The sequence below is a fragment of the Diabrotica undecimpunctata genome, chromosome 10 (assembly GCF_040954645.1).
Source record: "Diabrotica undecimpunctata isolate CICGRU chromosome 10, icDiaUnde3, whole genome shotgun sequence".
Taxonomy (NCBI): domain Eukaryota; kingdom Metazoa; phylum Arthropoda; class Insecta; order Coleoptera; family Chrysomelidae; genus Diabrotica; species Diabrotica undecimpunctata.
In genome coordinates, this window is record NC_092812.1 from 22058830 (window position 1) to 22072289 (window position 13460).

The 13460-nt window shown below is 32.9% G+C and overlaps 1 protein-coding gene across 3 annotated transcripts in view; it reads right to left on the bottom strand.

Annotated features, from left to right (window-relative positions):
- PlexA (plexin A) overlaps nucleotides 1-13460 on the bottom strand; it is a 519944-nt gene that overhangs the window by 445436 nt on the left and 61048 nt on the right. Inside the window, exons 1-2 of one of the 3 annotated variants that reach the window (XM_072546049.1) lie at nucleotides 11432-11531; nucleotides 8643-8669 (exon numbers count right to left, since the gene is read on the bottom strand). The exons of 1 other annotated variant lie outside the window; for it this stretch is intronic. The gene's annotated coding sequence lies outside the window, so the exon portion shown is untranslated. Of the gene's footprint in view, nucleotides 1-8642; nucleotides 8670-11431; nucleotides 11532-13460 lie in introns of those variants that run through there. One more of the 3 variants, XM_072546053.1, reaches the window with a different exon arrangement.

The window sequence follows — 13460 nt, forward strand, 5'->3', positions numbered from 1 at the left end:
AACGTAGACCACAGAACAGAGTCCTGGCTAAAGAGAAGAGCATCTTACGTAAAATTTTAAGAAAATTGAACCACTATCAATCTGTACGATTCCATAAAATAGCTTATAACTCACAGGATAAATCACTAAACTAGAGATATATTTTGAGGACGATTCGATGTACTAACACTAGGGCTAATAACGTGCTGATTGTTATCCCTTAGGACACATAATCGTCAGAATCATTAAAACTAAAGTTTCATTTCTTCCCACAACCGTCCAAACCAACAAATAAATAGACCCAGGGAATAAAGGGGAGATTAGATTTTCTAATCGTATGGCATACCTGTCCTGGGTGAAGTGATAGCTACACTGTCCAATATGAATTGGCCATCACTGTTACATTACAATCCTCAGCTGCTTTGAACGAGAAGAACCATACAAGAGCCAAACGTCAAGTCAACCATGCCCATCATGAATAAAAGCAAATATCCATTTATGAAATATGCCTAAGCAATGATATCACAATTCCAAAATAACAACTATATGCAACCAAAAAGACAAATCACAGTGGCAGAAGTATAGTAGCAGTGTTTAGTAGCCCATCAAATAATGGGACTTTCGCTGGCCTTCATAATTGTTATTGGTTCAATTAGAAATGGTAATTAATCATTTTTTAATTCCTTATTCCCAGCTATGATAACTTCGAATGAAATCTGCAAGAAGCAGTTAATAAACCATCTTCTTCTTCTGTTGGTGCCTATCCTCTGTGGATGTCGGCAATCATGTTGCTCCACATAAATTTGTTAACAGCTGCTCTGAATAAATTCACCATTCCCGCCCACTATCCTGATATTCTTCAGGACTTCTGTATTCAATTTTTCTGTTCCCCTTTCTGACGATTTTGGAAATTTGCTATACCGCCACTAAAAATTTTGATTAAGTTTAATAATTTATAATTTTTTATTTGTATCCCGATTTTCAAGATTCTTGCATAAGTTTGTAGGTACATGTATTGACATCGTTTGTTATTATTCTGGTAATAAACAATTTTTGCTTAGGAGTGAATAGAAGCGTTGTATTTTCTAATAACTTTAAAAAATTCTGTAGAAAAATTGAAGAGCTGATTTTCTTTCATAGACCATTCGCGAAGATTGCATATCCACTGGACTGTACAACAATGGGGTAACGTTTTATTCACCGACAAATCAAGGATTTGTTTGAGGTCGCCTGCTGCTCGGGAGAGCGTTTACAGACGTCGAAATAAAGCATTTGCCGACTGCACCATATCAGAGAGAATATCATATCACTGTTCCGTTCTGATTTGGGCAGGCCTTTCCAGCGAGGCACGTAGCGATCCTGTATTCGTTGAAAATGGAGCTATGAATGCCCGTCGCTACATTGAAGAAGTTCTCCAAGATGTGAAAGATCCATTAATTAATGCACGATAACGCTAGACCTCACGTTGCCCATAGTGTAAATGATTATCTGGATGAGGTTGGATAAGATTGGAATGGTCCGTATGCAGCCCAGATCTAATACGATCGAGCCTTTATGGGATGAATTGAAAAGGAATATTCGCCGTCGTCCTAGGCCTCCAGAAAATTTGGTACAGTTAACGTTGGCGCTGGTAGGGGAATAGCCAAATATCCAGGCAATAATAACACATCTTATTCATTCCATAACAAACAGATTGCGAGCAGTCATTGCTGCGAGAGGTGGACATACCCGCTTTTGAATTGTTTTATTGTTAAATTTATTTTGTGTTGTTAATTTTAGTGCGTTTGATAGTTTTAATTAAATAAACCTTCAAAGCAGTGCTTTTATTTACAGCTCTTACAAGAAGAAATATTCGAATAATTCAAAAAACAAACTCTTAGGGATGCCTTCGAGATAATACGAAAGAACTATGAAACCAAATCAACCCTTCAATTTTTCCACAGAAATTTTTACAGTTAGGAGAAAATACAATGCTTCTATTCGCCCCCGTATAATGCCATCTAAGCAAATATCGTTTATTACCAGAATAATAAAAAACGATGTCAATTTATCTACCAACAAACTGATGCAAGAATATTGAACATCGGAATGCAAATCAAAAAGTTATAAATTGTCAAACTTAATCAAAAATTTTTAGTGGCGGAATTTTGTGCCTGGGAGTATAATTTGTTGGAAATTATTTTAAAGTTATATCCAACTCAAAAAATACGTATGAAAAAAATACCTTGCATCCCGCGTCCACATTAATCCCTTTTAGATAAAACCCTTTATATTTTTAGTAAAAATATTAATATCCGAGACTATTAAATTTATCGGTCAATAACATGCGCTGTAACTTCGGGAGTAATTGTTTTCTCATTTTATGAAGCAATTTCGTCTTTTTAAAACTAATAAACTTTACTTGGGCATATGCACAACCAAAATAAAACCCCTTTTGCAGTAACGTTTAATTACATATCAATAAATCGTCAACGAGAGTGGGTTTTATGGCCAGGAATGAAACTGATCATATAAATACTGTTATACGAAAAATTACGAAAATTATAAATATATTTGAATAAGTTTTAAATTAAGTCAGTGACATTATGATCATATTCATTATCATCATAATTCTGATTTTTCTAAACAAGCTGAATTTTGCCGAGAATATTAATTTTGGGAAAAAGATGCAAAAAGTTTACCACTTTTACCTTCGGGCTTCCCCCTAAAACCCTCCTAGTAGGGGGGTAAAAACGAAAAAGAATCGATTTACCAATAATCTGTACCCCGTAGAAAAAAATGTTTTAAATAAAAAATGTAGCTTAGATAATTTTAAACAAAAATGTATTTTAGCACTTTTTGTGTGGAATAAACCGTTATCTCACAAACGATGCTTGGAGCAACCGTCGATTATGAACGTCAGTTCTGCGCGCGAAATCAATGTTTAATAAAATGTGTAGCAGCTCGACGGTAAAAATTCGATATCTTTTGATTCAAGTGTCCTATCGACAAAAATCAAGATGCTTTTTAAAGGTAAAGGAATGTGCAATGTGCAAAATGTAAAACGTACATGGGCGTGCAATTTTATATAATATATTTATATTATTATGTATATTATGTAATGTAATTTGCTATTTGAGTAATACAAATGTGAGTTTTTTAAGCAAAAAAGAATAATTATTTTATCGACAGTTTCGCAACAATCAGTTTACTTTTTCAAGATTAAAAATTTGTCAATGTATAATAATTTTATTTTGTACATAATTGTAATAATTTTGAAAATCTTTATTAAAAGTAATGGAAGTAATACATATTGCTATAATAAAAATTTCATATATATATATATATATATATATATATATATATATATATATATATATATATATATATTAGGGATTCTACAGTATTCACTGCCTTCCCTCGCTCAACCGTTTCCATCTCTCTCTGTTGTTCCATTCTCCATCGTTTAGTCCTCTCTTACTCATGGCGTCGTCTACTTCGTTCCTCCAGGATTTTCGGGGTCGTCCTCTTTTCCTCCTTCCTATGGGGCTCCATTCGGTTATTCTCTTTATCCATCTGCTGTCGCTAGCTCTTCTTACATGTCCATACCACTTTAGTCTTTTTTGTTCTATATATGTTAGTATGTCTGTTTCTATTGATGTTCTTTGCTTTATTTCGTCATTACTTCTCCTATCCATTCTTGTTACTCTGCAGCATCTTCGCAGGCATTCCATCTCTGTTGCTATTATCTTACTGCTGTTTTTATTGTTTATGATCCAATTTTTGGCCCCATATGTCATAATACTTCGCACTAATGTTTTATAAATCTGCGTTTTTGTCTTCATATTTAGGTGTCTATCCCACCATACTGAGTTAAGTTGTCGGATTGCTGTTCTTGTTTGTCCTAATCTTTGTGTAATTTCTTCCTCTGTTGTTGCCTTTTTCGTGATTATAAACCCCAGGTATTTGAATTTATCCTTTCCTTTGATTGTTACGTTGTCATCAATCTGTAGATCTTCTATGTCTTCTTCACTTGTAGATAGGTACTCTGTTTTCGCGAGGTTAATATCTAGGCCAGCCTTGGTATATTCTTCTTGTAGTTTCTTCATCATGTAGCTGAGGTCGTCTTGGTCTTGTGCAATCACTACTTGATCGTCTGCAAAACTTAACGTATATAGGTATTCGTTCCGTACCGGTACTCCCATGCCTTCGCATTTTCTTTTCCATGTAGTCAAGGCTTTCTCTAAGTATATTTTGAATAGGGTTGGAGATGTGGAACAACCCTGCAGGAGCCCTTTTGTTGTGGTGAAGTCTCCTATGATTCTTGTTCCCATTTTAATGGACACTTTATTTTCTTTATACAGAGCTTTTGTAGCTTCTATGAGTTCCGTCTGTATTTCTAATTTGTACATTGCCTCCCATAGATCTGACCTTGGTACAGAGTCATACGCCTTTCTCAGATCCACAAATGCCAAGTGTATATCTCTATTTTTTGCTTTTTTTCTTTTCCAACAGTTGTTCCAGTGTGTATATGTGGTCTATGCATGATCTTCCTGCCGTGAAGCCTGCCTGATCCTCCCCGATTTTGCCTTTTATCGCTTGCTCTATCTTTTCTCGCAGTATCTTCCCATATAATCTTCCTATTGATGATATTACGCTTATTCCTCTGTAGTTTTCGCATCGTTTTCTATCTCCTTTCTTAAATATAGATGTCATATATGCCGCCGTCCATTCCTTTGGGAGCTAAAAATTTCAAATAATTTCAAATAATAACGGTGTGCATAATCTGCGTTGACTTATTCTTCATCCGTGGAGGTGTCTTCAGCAGCCACGTTAATAAATAATGATTCCACCAAGATGTCTAATGTGTTGTCCAAGTCTCACATTTTTTCTTCTTCTTTTATCACATGTTGAATGCATTTGTTCCAGTGTAATCCAGTGACATTGTGTAAAGCGTGTTTAAAAAGTTCTTTAACGTCTGCAAGTTTGTAAGTGGTGTTATTTCTTGCCACGTCCCCTTTTACTTGGGCCCAAATCAACTATATAGGATTTAATTCACAGTGATAAGGCGGCAATATGAGTACTGTAATGTTAAGTTTTTTTTCCATTTCGTCTACGACATGCATTCTTGATGCGTGTGAAGGTGTGTGTTGCCTAGTGATTTACAAAAGCTCCAATTTTAGAAGGTTATCTCCAAAGGATATATTTTTAATAATTAACCACTGTCTAATATTCTCTTTCTTGACACGCTGTTGTAGGAAACTGTTTGGATTGCCGTGAATGATATTTGGCATTGTCCATAACGAGAATCGAACCTTCTGGTATAAATTTCAGCATTTGTTCAAAATATTCTTCAAACACATCGGCGTTCATGTCCTCGTTGTAGTCGTCCGTATTTTGGATTCAAATAGGAGCAACCCTTCTTTAAGAAAACCCTCAGAACTCCCAATGTGGGTAATTAACCTGTGGACAATCCCTCCAACACAGCTTGGAGATTGCTTTACATTTTTGTCTTGCCATACCTTGGAAACCGCATAACCTTCATTTATCCATGTCTCATCTAAATAATATATTCTTCGGTTTTTTCTCTCTGTGCTGTTTAATTTTTCGAAGATACTGCCTTCTCCAAGAAACGACTGTCCATTAACATTGATGTTCTGTTAAGAGCGTAGGCGCAAAATTTCGGGCCAATGCTTTTTAAATGCATTCATTTTTTTCGAATCCTGAGAAAACTAACAAATATTTTTGAAAAATTTAAACGCAGAATGAAAGATTACATTATTAACGAGGGCCGAAAGTCCCTTAGAATATACAAAAAGTTTTTTTGAATGAGATATTTGAAATTAAAAATCACACTAAATTTTCTCTTTTTTTTCACCCCTGTAACTTATTAAAATAAACATAAAAGTTTTTAGGGACTTTCGGCCCTCGGTAATAATGTAATCTTTCATTCTGCTTTTAAATCTTTCAAAAATACTTATTAGTTTTCTCAGGATTCGAAAAAAATTAATGCATTTAAAAAGCTCCCGAAATTTTGCGCTGGTTTCCCACAAAAAAATTAATTTGTGAAGTATCTTCCACAATGGAGTTCTACGATGCCCAGTACATCATCATCTTGCAATGCAGCATGAATTTTTGAAATTGTTGGAATTTCCTTGGCAAAATAAAAAGAATGAACCTTTCTTCGAATTCCACTTTTAACATTTTCATTAATTTTCAGTGGTCTCCCAGATTTTACAACAGGATTCGTGATGACCCCATCCTTGTCCTCCTTTCTTAAATTATAAATTGACCTCTTGGAACATCCTGTATACTTTGCGCACATCGCGTTTGTTAGGCATAGTTCAAATGCCTCACATTTGTTCCTAAAATTCAAAACCGAAATGTTGGCCGGTCAATGGAAGTAATAAATATTATTGATCTCATGAGAATGTTAAAAAATGGTAAAAGTCGCTAAACGTTTATTTATATAACACCTTAATAGACTGACTTAATTACGGCAAAATCCAAAAATTGTATACGAAAGCTGCTCTTTTCATTTTTAAAACGCATTTTAATTTTTGTTGATAGGACACCTTGATCAAAAGATATCGAATTTTTACAGTCGAGTCGATATAAATTTTATTTAAAATTGATTGCGCGTACCTGACATTGAAAATCACCGGTCGCTTCAAGCGTTGTTTATAAGTGAATGGTTCATTCTACAGAAACAGTACTAATAAACATTTTTGTTTAAAATTGTGTAGGCTACATTTTTTATTTGAAACATTTTTTTCTGCGGCGTACAGATTCTTGGTAAAACGGTTTTTCCGTTTTTTCTCTATTCTGTATCTTTTTTGGAGTCCCAAAATTGATATTCTTAACAAAAGTCAGCTTGTTTGTATGATTTTTAGAGGGTCAGTAGCATTTTCTTCTCTGACGACTGGAGTATAAAGTCAAAAAGATATTTGTGTTCTAATATATGTTTTTTTAATTACCTTTATATTTGAAAAAAACCGCTATGAGTAATGCTCACTAATTTGCATTAAACCATCGACTGCACAAGCCACCAAATATCTTGTGCTGTTTGGAAATTGTTATGAATACGTCGCTTATTGATTGTTTTGCAATTAATGATAACCCTGAACGGTTCTTTTCAGTATCAAACAATATACAATAACTTACCATTGTTATCTTGCTTTGTTCTGATTTTAAGACCAAGTTCATTGTTACTAATTGGGTACTTAATGAGGTCTACGATATTTATTAAGTGTTTATTTATCGAAATTTAAGATGAGCAGAGAATACTACTGCAAAACGTTTTCTTGTAATGGAGATAGGGATGCAGAAAAATCGAATAGAGAAAAATAGCCTGTCCTGATTTATGATTCGTAAAATTTTAGTATAATATAGTAAAAATTAGCTTGACCAAAACAATTACATTCGATTGTTTGTAACTACAAAAAAATTAGTTAAAACACCAATTAAAAATTAGTTAAACCAGTTCTCTAATTTGTCTCTTAAATCTATACAAGTTAATGTTCAATGATAATTGAGGACCCTAGAAGTAAAGGGAATAAATGATATTTTTGTAAATATGTATTAAGAAAACTACATCGCTGAACTGGAAATCTTTTCTTCTATCTGGAGGTAAAGAGATCTAAGCGATAAGTCTAACAGGTGCTGCTTTCTAGCGGGAAGGTTCTTAGCCTCCAAGCCAACTATGAGCAGGGCTTGGAAGAGAAGAGATACAAGTGCATTTCTACCCCTGTTCCACTGTGTCAGACTGTTTGTTAAGTTTGTTATCATTTTAGAAGGGTAATGGTATAGCTCCTCTAAAGCAATATTATTTTGTTGTTAAAGTAATACTTTAATGTAAAATGCAAGGCTTTAAAAATTGGAAACTCCAAAATTGAAGACAAAACTCCAATTTTCTGTCAAAAATAGATAATAGATAACTCAAAATCATATATTTTGGATTTAATACGTTTTGCTCAGTTGCTCCTCAAATAAATCCTTAAGAATCTCGAAATAAATTGACCAAACAGCTGATTTTCGCGGTCATTCGCGGTTTCTTTACACTTGAATAGATAAGACATAAACTTTTCAATGGTTTCCTTACAAATTTAGATTTGGTGACTTAACACACCTTACCTTTGAGGTGCTGATATAAACAAATATCTCATTCTTATTAAGGGTTAACGTAAAATTTTGACTTTAATCCCAATAAAAATAGTAATTGCTTTAAGATGCCGCATAAAATAGCTTCAGAACAATATTAATATAGTTCTCGGTGTACTAAAATGTAAAACTTTCTATTACATTATTATACAACCATTTGCAAAGAATACTGGTACGTTTATAAAACACACATTGTTTAAATAAATCATCAACAAATTAATTTAATCAGTCAAAAGTCAAAATAATAATATTTTGATCTAAATAGTCTACTTACAAATGTGTCACGAGATAAAACTCTAAAAATATTCACAATCAAATTAGAGAATGATAATACATTGACAAATAGAACAAACTAAGTATACCAGCTGTAATGGATAATATTAACATTATGTATTAACAATACTTTTTTTAATTTAACAATAAATTACGAATTTTTGGTCTAGCAATAGACTCTGCTTTATCTCCATTTTAAGCAAATATATTGAATTAATTTATTTCTATTTAAATTTAAAAGATAAACTTACGATTTTAGCTGTAAATTTTCTGTTTACCTACAACAAAAAAAGCAATTAATAATTATTTATATAAATATCAGCTTTAATATTATTTTTATTTTAAACAGTAATATAATGATGAGGAGAAGAGGGAATTATTGGGTAAATACCTCAGATTTTCCCAATAATCCCCCAGATTTATAGGCCTTATAAAGTACAACTTTGTTATTCAAGCTTTCAAGTGGATGTAACGCGTTTTCAGAATAAACTAAACAATGGTTTATTTAATCTATACATCAACCGAATAATAACTGGACTAGCGCAAAGCTTCATACTGTTTTCTATATTTTTTAAATATAAATAATGTTGCAGTTTTGCAAATATATACAAAAATTTAAAAATATTAACAGACTTTGTGGTAGTTTTGATTATCCCCATATTTCAAGATTCCGTGTACAAAAATACAGCTGTGTTAAAAACTGCACATTACGAGACGAGCCATCTGCGAAAACAAAGACGTAAGTAAGTTTGAGATAAGGGAGGAGTTCCATATGCCAAATCATATACAGTCGAGTTTTACCTTCCAACCAACACAGATGTGTATGGGTTAAGGGCAGCGCTTTCTAGGAGACTTTGATTCCTGAATTTCACCGAACCAGAGGGTTCGCAATCCATTCGTGGCTGAAGCCGTTTCACGGGGTAAAGTACAACTTATATAAACCATTACATTGATGCTGATACACACGTACGTTTACTGTGTAGCATCTTTACATTATTATTCAATTATTTGGCAAGTTGAAATTGTTTGTGCTAAACTATGTTTCACATTATATCGCCTGTTGAATATTTTAACCGTTTGAGAACATTTTACGTTTGGTTAAACTTTATCGTAGATTATATTTATTAGATTGTAATAATTTCACTATTATTTTTTATGTATGTATATCACAGCGTTTACGTGATGATTTTGAGATTATACTTTTGAATTGAGTTTATTAATATTTGTATTACTTAATATAATAATTCATATATTTTATGTCTGATTGCATTTTATGTACTTTTTATAAACAAGGTTTGTTCATTTTACGACGGATTAATTATATTATTATATGTGCGCATATTTTTTACTCTTCAACGTCTAATATCAATTTATGCGTTATTTCTAATCATACTCAACCATAGCAATCGAAATCTCAAATTCCTTTGTTGTTAATGTGTTTTTAAAACCTATTCATCGACATCCTGCATCCAGATATTTTTGTTTAGTTATAATTGTATGTTTGTTTATGTATATTTATGTTTGATTTTACTTGTTTTTTCAAATAGAGATTATATAGTCTACTCGTTTATTATATATTTTTCTATAGGAATATACATACCCAATGCGAAAGGGGGAAACCAACGAGTTCTAAGACTGAACATAATATATTCTCTCCCCTTTCTGATGACCCCAATTGTTATATTGAGGTCATCGTATTGCAGAACGCAACAAATAATACTTTTAAAATTGAATAAATTAATTTTATTATCTTTTTTATAGATTTTAATAAAATTGAAAAATTTTACATGTTGAATAACCGACTCCCTCGTCGCGTAAATGTACTCTTCCAACTGTTTACTGTAACTGCGAACCACGAACCACTATTTCGTTTCGTGATACTACTTTCGTGACGCTCACATCAGCATTTTATTGTAGAAAAAAAGTAATACAACACCAGTAGAGGAGAGTGCTCTACAGCGGCCACCCTAGTCAGTTACCTAGTAAACCGTGGATAATAGTAACACGGGTCCGCCACTTGTAATTTTTCCGCGGAAATTTTTTAAAGTTGCTCCAAATGGAAGTATTGGAGCCGCATCACCCTCTGGGTGGATTACAATAGAAATATTTGTGCAATGGTTAAAACATTTTATATCCCACACAAATCCGGCTGAAGACATGCCAGTTTTTTTAGTTATTGATAACCACGATATACGATTCTATAGAGCAAAGATTTTTGGTAAGCGGCCACAGTTTCATGCCTTGTGGCAGGGATTTTGCCCTAACAGAAAAACAGAAAAAAAACTATGAAAGCATTCGTGCCGGAGGATTTGATCAACGCTATTAGTTCCGTAAGATACACTCCACCTTTCGATGTCATAGACATGAATAGCTTTGGTTTTTAGAACATCAAAGAAGCTGCAGAAAAAATGTTAAATACCACTAAGCTACAAGTTAGGATACGTGCTGAAAAGAGAATCCTATAAACATCAAAACCACCCATTCATTTTGAGAATTTGAATCATGGCGTGAAACTAACGTTTTAAAAAGAACAAGACACTAATTGACTTGAAAAAAATTAAATTAGTGATAATGGAACCCGAAACCAAAGTATCAGCGAACAAGAACAGCCACCAATCAACGATACCATACCTCAACAGTCCTCACCACCAACAGTTCTACAAAAAATTACTAGGAGTAGTTGAAACTGCACAAGAAGACTCTGCTGAAAACACTAACATACAAAATAATGATATATTCCGTCCCGTTACTGAAGAAAAGTAGGTGAGCACCTTCCTATTTAAAAAAGAAATAAAAAAGAATTTTTTTCGTTTCGTTTCTTAATACATTATTATACTTTTAGATTAGGTTTTCCGTTTTGTTATACACAGATTTTTTGTATAAATAAACAAACAAAAGCGTTTTCTTAACGTTTTTACTCAATATCTCAAAATGTTGGTTTTGGCACTTAGCTCATGTGAAATTTCCACTTTTCAATTAAGATCTGAGTATAAGAATGATCATGAATTACTCATATTTAATATACTGAAATATTACTTACACTCCAAAGATAAATCCTATTAACTTTGGTATACAGATATACACACTATATTACAGACACACTTGCGACCGTTTGATTCAGTTTCGAACTGAATTGATATAAAGTAATGAAGCGACTGAGCGGTAGTGACAAGTGCATTGTGCTGATAAGTTTTTGTTGTTCTGCTATCAGTTCCGACACCATATAAATAAATTGTAATAAGAAAAACTTCGAGCCAGTTAGATATACTGTAAAAAATTGTGATTCATTCTATAAAATATAATACTGAACCAGAGAAAATTTTACTAGGATTTTCGACTTTTAGTGAGAGTTTTATTATTGAGTATAGTGACTCATATGAGGATGGATAAATTACCTTATGAACTATCAGGACCGCGACGTTTGGCTCGCAATGACCTTTATTTAATCCCAAAACTTAAGTAATGTGTGGCTAAAAAACGGTTTGGTTTAATGAAAAGATGATAGTGAAGTTTTATAGACCTTCCAAAATCGCCAATTAAAGTATTTTCCACCTAAGAAGACCGCTTAGCAATTAAATGCTGGTAACTTTATTACTAGCGGACCAGATAAGCGGTGATATATTTTACACTACCTCTATGAATGACATTTTACTGCTCTGTTGTTTCAATCAGCACTGCTCTACAAGTTATCGTTTATTGGTTTTAATATTTTATTGCAATAGTACGAGTACGGAATATTTATTTAAACAGTGAATTTATTACATGTCAATTTTTTTTAATTTCTTCTGACGTATCGTATAATGTAGGTTTACCCAATAATCAAAGTTGTGCCTTTACAAGAACATATTATTTAAAAAAATAAGGTGTACCATGTGTCATAATAATTGTAATCTTCTTTATACACACTTTAAAAATTTGTTTAAAATAGTAATGTATTTATTAAATCCTCACAATCATTGAAAAATGATTCATGGTATTTAAAAATATCTTTCTGTTAACGACACTGTTATCGACAAAGTAGATCAAATTCAAACATCATCATATTACACTTCTGTTGTGGGTTGTATTGGTATTATTTAATAATTTAGCAAAATACATAATCAGCAAAAATTTTATTTAAAACATGCGAACGGTTTTTGCAATCACACACAATGCAGTGTTTATGCTTGTTTAGAATTGGCGGTTAAATAATTTGTGTTCGACTGTTTCGTCTGTTGTACAACCCTCTTCCTTTTTAGGGTGTAGTAGGTGTATATAAGTACCTATTTTTTTTTATAATAGTGTAGTGAAGCGGTACTTTAAAGTAAAATGAGTAATTTGGAAGAAAATAAAATATAGTCGAAACGTAGAGTGTTATCTCCAGAAGAACGGCGTTTAGTTCTGAAAGTCGAAAGTTATTTCAATTTGGAAAAAAATAATATGGGTCCATTGACATCTGTCATGACAGTTCAGAAATGCACATGCGATGCTTGCGGTATCTCAGAGAGGACATTCCGAAGAATTAATAACATGAGTGAGGATGAAATAACTAAAGTAAGCAAGAGAAATCGTCGACATCCAAAAACTTTAGATTTGCACCAGTCAATTAAACTTACAATTAAAAATATTATATTTAATATGTATAAAGCCAAAGAACATGTAACAATTAGTGCTGTGTTACAAAAAATAAAAGACAAGGAACTGTGTGATATAAGTTATACAAGTTTGTGGAGAGTGCTGAAACATTTAGGTTTTTGATATAAAAGGTTGCATAGGCAACATCTATGCATTTTTAACGAAATCGGCGGTCATATACCCTTTACAGACACTTTTGTTAAACAATGCACGGCGGACAATATGACCAGCATGGCATGAATTACTAGTACTATGAGCGGGCATAATTACCACTGTGGCAGTCAACCTGTTAAATATGGTCATGAAGTTCTTCGACTTCCGCCTTACCATTGCCACTATAACGCAATTCAATTAGTTTGGGGTATAGCCAAAAAATTTTGTGATAAACATGCATCCAAACCAACAGATGACGCTAGCGTTCTTAGTTGGAAAGAATCGCTAGAACAAATAAAGGC